The sequence below is a fragment of the Triticum aestivum genome, chromosome 2D, assembly GCF_018294505.1.
Source record: "Triticum aestivum cultivar Chinese Spring chromosome 2D, IWGSC CS RefSeq v2.1, whole genome shotgun sequence".
Classification (NCBI taxonomy): domain Eukaryota; kingdom Viridiplantae; phylum Streptophyta; class Magnoliopsida; order Poales; family Poaceae; genus Triticum; species Triticum aestivum.
This window is the reverse complement of record NC_057799.1, coordinates 468074081-468082349: the sequence shown is the minus strand read 5'-3', so window position 1 is coordinate 468082349 and position 8269 is coordinate 468074081. Positions and strand designations below refer to the sequence as shown.

General features: G+C 45.9%; 1 long non-coding RNA gene across 6 annotated transcripts; it reads left to right on the top strand.

Annotated features, from left to right (window-relative positions):
• Positions 1–1810: 1810 nt before the first annotated feature.
• Positions 1811–6506, top strand: LOC123053866 (uncharacterized). Of its 6 annotated transcripts, none has more exons than XR_006425943.1 (9): positions 1811–2203; positions 2808–2869; positions 2970–3081; positions 3322–3513; positions 3754–4443; positions 5426–5590; positions 5683–5745; positions 5841–5953; positions 6459–6506. It is a non-coding gene; the product is annotated as an uncharacterized lncRNA (long non-coding RNA). The 6 variants fall into 6 exon arrangements; XR_006425945.1 differs by having other exon boundaries at positions 1813–2203; positions 3852–4443; positions 5347–5590; positions 6459–6505; XR_006425942.1 differs by having other exon boundaries at positions 1814–2203; positions 3852–4443; positions 6459–6504.
• The last annotated feature ends 1763 nt before the right edge of the window (positions 6507–8269 follow it).

Genomic DNA, 8269 nt, shown 5'->3' with positions numbered 1-8269 from the left:
TCGCCACCGGAGCGTTCTGGACACGCAGCGAACGTCGGTGAGAGGCTCCAACGGGAGGGGCAAGGTGCTGCGTCGACTCAGGAGCTTGCCCACGCTCGCGGACGCGCACAGGAGGCGGTTGGGGATGAGGACAAGCGCACGCGCGCACTGTGGTGTTTTGGCCGCGATGCGCCCGTGCTTGCTGCGGCGACTCCGACGTCGGCGAGCACCAGGGAGCGATCAAGTGTGATGTGTCGAGGCTGGAGGCGCGGGGTGGCAGTTGGAGGCGAGCGCTGCATCGAGCACGCGCGAAACAGAGCGCAAGGCGCCAGCCAGAGCAAGTCGAGACGCATGCCAGGCACTGTGTCCACGCGCGGTCACCAGGCTGGCATGGTCAAAATGACGCCCAGGAGCGGCCAAACCTTGTCTACGCGCTCGACCGTGCAGTGTTTAGTCTAGGGGAGTTGATGGCTCATGCCCAGGTCAACCAGAAGGGACTCCACCTAGCTGACAAGTTTTTGTACAGAAACTTGGTCGCCAAGTTTGACCACCTTCTAGAAGGCCATTAGGGCTGATCTCCTGGGGTTTAGGATTTCTTAGGAGGGTGCCTAAGCTCAAGAAAGATTAGGGCTAAAAGCTTAAGGAAAAATGTACTTGCTGTACAAAGTGCATTTCTGGTCCAGAAGTGAAAAGATTTTCTACAGCAAAAATATTGCAAAACGTGAGGCAATATTTTTACATGGGAAGGTGTGCCAGGTTTCTAAGAATATTTAGGAATTATCTCAGATTTTTCTGAGCAAGAAAAATTGAGGTTGCTTTGGAGCACAAGATTCCGAAGTGATTTCAGAGAGAGAAATGAATATTTTCTATTAGGAAAAATATTCATTGGATTATTTTGGGAATTTGTGGGAGGAATAAGGTAGATAGGTCACTTGGGTGAAAGCTAAGGATATGCCCAAGTGACAAGTCCATTTGAAATGATTCAAAACCCAAATCAAATCAGGGCAAAAACCACGGTGAAAACAATGATTATAGCAATAGTAACGCAGCAAGATCAATATAAATAAATTCGTAGGCATTGGATCAATGACTTGTTGGATGATATTCATCATGTGACAGTTATAACCTAGGAAGATACGGCACTAGCTCCAGTTCATCGATACAATGTAGGCATGTATTCTGTAAATAGTCATATCACTACTGGAAACAGAGAATTTGCCATCAGCCATTTCTTTGTCGTCTGCCAGCGGATGGCAAAGAACGTCTTTGCCATCTGCTTACAAAAAACAGACGGCAAAGAACTGACAGATGGCAAAGAACCTGGTTGCCATTAGCCAGTTCTTTGCCATCTGCCAGCCGATGGCAAAGAATTTTTGCCGTCCACTGGCAGACGGCAAAGAGGTGGGTGGGGTCCAGTGCTGTAACGGCCAATCAACCCACCTCTTTGCCGTCTGCCAGCAGATGGCAAAGAATCTTTTCCGTCTGCTGGCAGATGGCAAAGAAGTGGGTGGGGCCCAGTGGATGATGGAGCTGTAACGGCCCACTAGCCCCACCTCTTTGCCATCTGCCAGCCGACGGCAAAGGTTCTTTGCCATCAGCTGGCTGATGGCAAAGAGGTGGGGCTTTGCCATCTGTTAGCTGATGGCAAAGATGTGGGCCTTTGCCATCCGTTGGCTGATGGCAAAGAAGTGGGACTATCTCCTCCCCTCTTTTTTTCACAAAAAAATCTCGTCCCCTCTCTCCCAGCCCGGCCCCACCCCTCTCTCTCTCCCCCACCTCTCCCCAGCCACCACCGCGCCCCAGCCCCGCGTTCCCGACGCCGACCAGCACCGCCACCGGCCCGCCCCTCCCCGCCACCGCAGCCCGCCCCTCCACTGTTCCAGGCCGCGGCGCCGCCCCCTCCCCCAACCCTCGAGGCTCTTTCCCCTTCCCCCAACCCTAGCCGCCGCACGCAGCAGCCATGGCGGACCGCACCTTCAGCGCCGGCAGCTGCCGCTCGTCCATGCTGTGAAGCCATCCCCGCCCTGCTCGCCTCCGTCCGCCGCCGTCGCGGACCATCTCCTCCGTCCCCGACCACACATCCCCGCCCTCGTCTGCCGCCATCACCGACCGGCTCCTCCGTCCCCAACAAGTCATCCCCGTCCTGCTCGCCGTCTTCCGCCGAAGAACCCGGCGGCTGTGTCGATTCTCTGCCTCCCCGACCACCTCTTCCGATTTTGCGAAGGTGATGCCCTCTTTGCGGCCCGACCACCTCTCCCTATACATGTTCATGCTCTGCTGCTTATATATTCAGAAAGCTGAGAATAAGATGAGGATAAGATGCAAATGTGCTCTCTAACACTGCAACCGGATCAACTTCCTGAATGTGAAAGTTACACTGGGTCCAAGATGCAAGATAGTGTGGTAGTCAAGCAGGATAAGATGTGCAGATCATAAGTGACCAATCGTGTATTGACTAAGCTATCTCTAATTACCGGAACATTTGTCAGACATATAAAAAGGTTCCTTCATCCTTTTTTGGGTGGCTTGTACTGTTTCCTAATGATCTTTTCTTTTAATAGATAAAAAATGCTTATAGTCATAATATTTCGGGTGTGGGCATGTAACAAATTCAGTAAGATTGATTTATGTGTGCATTGTTATCTTCCAACAAAAAAACTCTGAACTATGCCTAGCAGAACTTAATGTTTCAATGCATTTCTTCCGTGATACCACCACATTATAACAAGTAATTATACATCGCTGCAATTCGTCAATAGTTTTGTTGAACTTCTATTTTTTTTTGTTCAAAATTTAACTGCATTTCAACGTTTGTTCTTCTGCATCAGGTAATGCTTGTTGGAATTGGAGTCTTTGTTATCATTCTTGGTCAAGATTTTGCACATAGTTGGTATATGCAGTCTTCACTTTATCTACTTTATCTTCTACTCCAGAGATTTATCAGCTCAAGTGCGCAGATTGAAGTTCAACCATGTTTTTGCCATTGTCAGGATGCTGGTCATTTTAGGCGTGGACACACATGGCCACCTACCGCCCATCGCCGGGCACCGAGCTTGTTGTCCCGTCATGCATCTCGATGGTGTGCCTCTCAATTTAGCCTAGGTAATCTTCTCAAGATTCATGCCTCGGTTAATTATTCTTTTATTAAAAACATTAATCAGACAAACAATATATGTTTTCACTCATAGGCCAACAAAGTTTGTCTTCGTCCACCCGACCATCCAAAATTATTTTAAATATTAGGGTGGTATCAGTGTCGGGCAGTACTACAAATTTGGTGTCTTGTTACCAAATTGATCTATTTCCAAGTACACTGACATACATCCTTTTGTTCACTTATAGGAGAAAATCAAATGGTTAAATATGGGTTATCAGCTCAAGTGCGCAGATTAGAAGTTCGGCCATGTTTTTGCCATTGTCGGGATGCTGGTCATTTTAGGCATGGACGCACATGGCCACATGCCGCCCATCGCCAGGAGCCGAGCTTGTCGTCCCGTCGTGCATCTCGATGGTGTGCCGCTCAATTTAGCCTCGGTAATCTTCTCAAGATTCATGCCTCTGTTAATTATTCTTTTACTTAAAACATTAATAAGGCAAACACTATTTGTTTTCACTCATAGGCCAACAAAGTTTGTCTCGTCCACCCGCCATCCAAAATTATTTTAAATATTAGGGTGTTATCAGTGTTGGGCAGTACTACAAATTCATGGTGTCTTGTTACCAAATTGATCTATTTTCAAGTACACTGACATACATCCTTTTGTTCACTTATAGGAGAAAATCAAATGGTTAAATATGGGTTATGTCCTCTTACACTGAAAGGTTAATTGTTTTGCACTATTACATCTGACAAAGGAAGTCTTGGGTTAAAGGTAATTCCATGTCTACTGGTGACGCTCGCGCTGGAAACCAGAGGTGGCATCTTGGTCTTCTCCATGCGAACACCACATCTCCGACGGTGCAGCCATGGCACGAGGGCGCCGAGCTGATCTCCCAAGGCTCCTCGCCGACGCATGACAATGCCCACCTCCATGCTGATTGAGCTTTTCCACTTGTCCAACATGATCAATTATCTGTTATAGAATTTATGCTATCAGTTGTTTGTAGTTGTGCTCTGAATAGATGTCCCCTGCTTGTAATAGATAATCACACTTTGCTATAATACATTGAAGAGCCAGTGCTTCTATGCAGCAACCCCACACAAATTGTAAACAAGAATATGAAAGGCACGTGTACCAACCTGGCACCGCCCCAATCACCTCTCAGGTGGCGCCATAGGGTGGCGCCAATGAAGGCTCGCTTGCCAAGGGCTGGTGGTTAAAGTCTCTTTTATTGGTGCGGTAGTGGTGAGCGCAATGCATGGTGCAGTAGCCTGGAGAGGCGTCCAAAGCGGCTTAGGAAGGGACGCACCTGTGACCACACCTGTGAAGCGACAATGAACATGGCTAATGCCAACACTCCATGGTGAGCTTCCCCTAATTCCTTTATGTATATATGCAAGCTTGTGTGGTGTGCTCTGCTTCCTCCTCCCTATTTTAATTAATGAATCTCTTACTGATCAGAGCATGTGCTTTAGGTTCACACCACAAATGATATAGTTGAGAGAGTGCTCTTTTTCTGGCGGTTTTTGGTAATGACTTACTATGCTTCACATATTTGGACAAGCCTATGTATTTACATTTCTTCGGTCAAATTGTGCTATGTAAATTACAGGAGAACAATGTACCTTTGCCTTTAAATGTAACATTTGGCGTTCAGCTTGTTTTTTTTGCACGGGTCAAAATGCTTAAAATTTTCCCCTAAAATTTTGTATCTAGCATTTGAGTGACATTTGCAAAAACATTTTTTGTTGCGCAGTAGCACATATGCTTCCAAGAGCCGAATTGAATTTCCGACATCTGAACCTCCTTGTCTGCTCCACAAGATATATTATTCTTTTTTTTCTTTGGTGAAATCATATTCCATAATAAGTTGCACTCTAGCAAATGAACAAGTTACTGAGTGTAGCTTAGATGGTTAGTTTCTCTTTGGTGGAAATAACCCACTAGAGTTCAAGGCCTAGACTTGTCACTGGGGTTGCATTTTTCTGGATTAATTATAGGCATTCAGACAATGTGCGAACAGTGGGAGAAGACGTTCCCACTGACTACGAGACTATGAAGGCGCCTGTGACGTTTCCGTCAATCTCAAAATGATGTCCCGGCTCAGTCTATCGGAGGTGCTCATAGAGATAGGGTGTGCGTGTGTCTGTTCATAACTTCATATGAGTGAGTGTATGCATATGTCGAGCGTCTGCGTCTGTACTATGAAAAAAAACAAATGAATATGTTTAGTAAAACGTGCATGTATGTCTTTTATTTCGTAAAGCTGTGAAGCCATCCCCGCCCTGCTCGCCTTCGTCCGCCGCCGTCGATGATTACAATGCTAAAGAGGAGTGGTGTTGCAGGCTGCAATTGAGGAAGAGAGAGCAAAGACCCAGGAGCTTCTGGCGGACGAAAGGAGGCAGGCGGCGGAGAGGGAGAGGGAGATTGAGGAGAGGGCGGCTAGGCTTTTGCTGGAGGAGAGGAACCGGAACGACTTGGCTAACCGGGCCATATACCAGCTCTTCGCGGTAAGTTTCTTCTGCATATTAGCTAAATCATGCACGCAATGTTCCTATCATTAGTAACTAATATGACTGACTCGTCAAAACTAAATGTGCAGTCCATGTGCGAGAAGAACAGTCAGACCCCTCCGCCGATGCCAGTCATTGCTCCGGCGGACACGGTGAGTTTCATTTGAATGGACATTACTTATTAGTCTTCACATTTGAGTTGCATCATGCTAATGAGACATTGCAAATGATCTTTAATTTGGTGCAGCATAACTCCCGACAAGCATCGACGTCTGCCATTGGCGCGAGCAAGAACCCCGATCCTCCTCCGTCTGCCACTACCGCGAGCAAGAACCTCGATCCTTCACCTACCGGTTGACGGTAAGTTTTGCCTAATGCTTTGCTTAATTAGCTCCAAAATGACCTATTTAACCTAGGATAGCTTTAAAATGACCTATACTTAGCATTTTTTCCTCTAAAATGACTTAATATGCTTAGCTAGCTCAAAATTGACCTATTTAACCTAGGATAGCTCTAAAATGACCTATACTTAGCATTTTTCCTCCAAATGACTTAATATGCTTAGCTAGCTCTAGAATGACATAATATGCTTACGAAATGACATATTTTATTTCCGAAATGACTTCATATGCTTAGCTAGCTCCAAAATGACACAATAAACTTATTAGTTCCAAAATGACCTTACTTAGCATTTTTTACACCAAAATGACTTAGTATGCTTAGCTAGCTCAAAAATGACATAATAACCATACTTAGCTCCAAAATGACCTATTTTACAGATATAAGTTGCATCATAATAATCTTCACATTTTAGTTGCATCATAATAATCTTCTTCTTCTAACTTTCTTCTTTCCCATTTTGTAGATTTGCTTCAGATCACGGAAGCTTGGGTTGATGGAGTGCTTGTCTTTAGTTTTTGTTTTGACTTTGTGAAACTTGCTACCTATGATGAAACTGTGTAATATTGATAAAACTATGTATATGTATGGATGAAACTTGCTACTATTGGTAACATGTGTTGGATATGTGTTGGATATATTTGCGTTCATGCCTATTGGTAATATGTGTTGAATATGCTATATTGGTCATATATATATATATCTATGTTTGATTTTCTGTGAAAATGAATTGATATAAGAAAAAACAAAATTAAATGAGGCACTATAGGCACTTTGCCATCTGCTGGAAGATGGCAAAGAGCTTTGCCATCGGCTGGCAGATGGCAAAGAGGCCACGTGGCAGCAACCTGCGAAGCGCTCGTCTGGCCTATTTGTTCTCTTTGCCATCCGCCAGCATATGGCAAAGAGCCTGCAGCCTTTGCCATCAGCTGGCGGATGGCAAAGAGCCTGCAGCCTTTGCCATCAGCTGGCGGATGGAAAAGAGCCTGAAGCCTTTGCCATCTGCCGGCGGATGGCAAAGCACGCCGTTAGCCTCCTAACGTGACTAACCCCGTTCCTCAGGCTTTGCCATCGGCCAGCTGATGGCAAAGGCTACAGGCTCTTTGCCATCTGCCAGCAGATGGAAAAGAAGCCTTTACCAGAGTTTATTCAGCCGGCCGTTTGCCATCTGCTGGCAGATGGCAAAGCCCTTTGCCATCAGTCGTCCGTGCCTTTGCCATCTGCCATGGGAGATGGCAAAGTGCCTGATTCCAGTAGTGATATGTGCTTTATTAAAAGAACTTGCATGACATCTTTTGTCCTACCCTCCCGTGGCAGCGGGGTCCATATTGGAAACTAAGTGATATTAAGGCCTCCTTTTAATAGAGAACAGGAACAAAGCATTAACACATAGTGAATACATGAACTCCTCAAACTACGGTCATCACCAAGAGTGGGCCCGGTTGTTGTCATTCCGGGGTTGTCGGATCATAACATGTAGTAGGTGACTATAACTTGCAAGATCGGATCTAAAACATGGATATGATGATGAATTCATAAACGGTTCAGATCTGAAATCATGGCACCCAGGCCCAAAGTGACAAGAATTAAGCATAGCAAAGTCATAGCAACATCAATCTAAGAACATAGTGGATACTAGGGATCAGGCCCTAACAAAACTAACTCGATTACATGATGAATCTCATCCAACTCTTCACTGATCAGCGAGCCTACAAAGGAATTACTGACTCCCAGTGGGGAGCATCATGGAATTGTAGATGGAGATTGGTTGTTGATGATGAAGAACAAAGATCCCCCTCTCTGGAGCCCCAAACGGACTCCAGATCTGCCCTCCCGAGGAAGAATAGGGCTGGCGGCTCCGTCTCGTGAAACACGATAATTCTTTCTCCCTGATTTTTTCTGGAAATATGTGATTTTATAGTATCAGGGGGTCGTCAGCAGGGCCACCAGGTGGGTACAACCCACCTGGGCGCGCCAAGAGAAGGAGGCACGCCCTGGTTGGTTGTGCCCACCCAGGGGCCCCTCTCTAGTTGGTCTTGGCTCCAGTAATTCTCTTTTATTACATAAAAAATCTTCACAAAGTTTCATTTCATTCCGGGAACTTCTATTTCTACACAAAAACAACACCATGGTAGTTCTGCTGAAAACAGCGTCAGTCCGGGGTTAGTTTCATTCAAATAATGCAAATTAGAGTCCAAAACAAGAGGAAAAGCATGAGAAAAAGTAGATACGTTGGAGACGTATCAACTCCCCCAAGCTTAAACCTTTTCTTGCCCT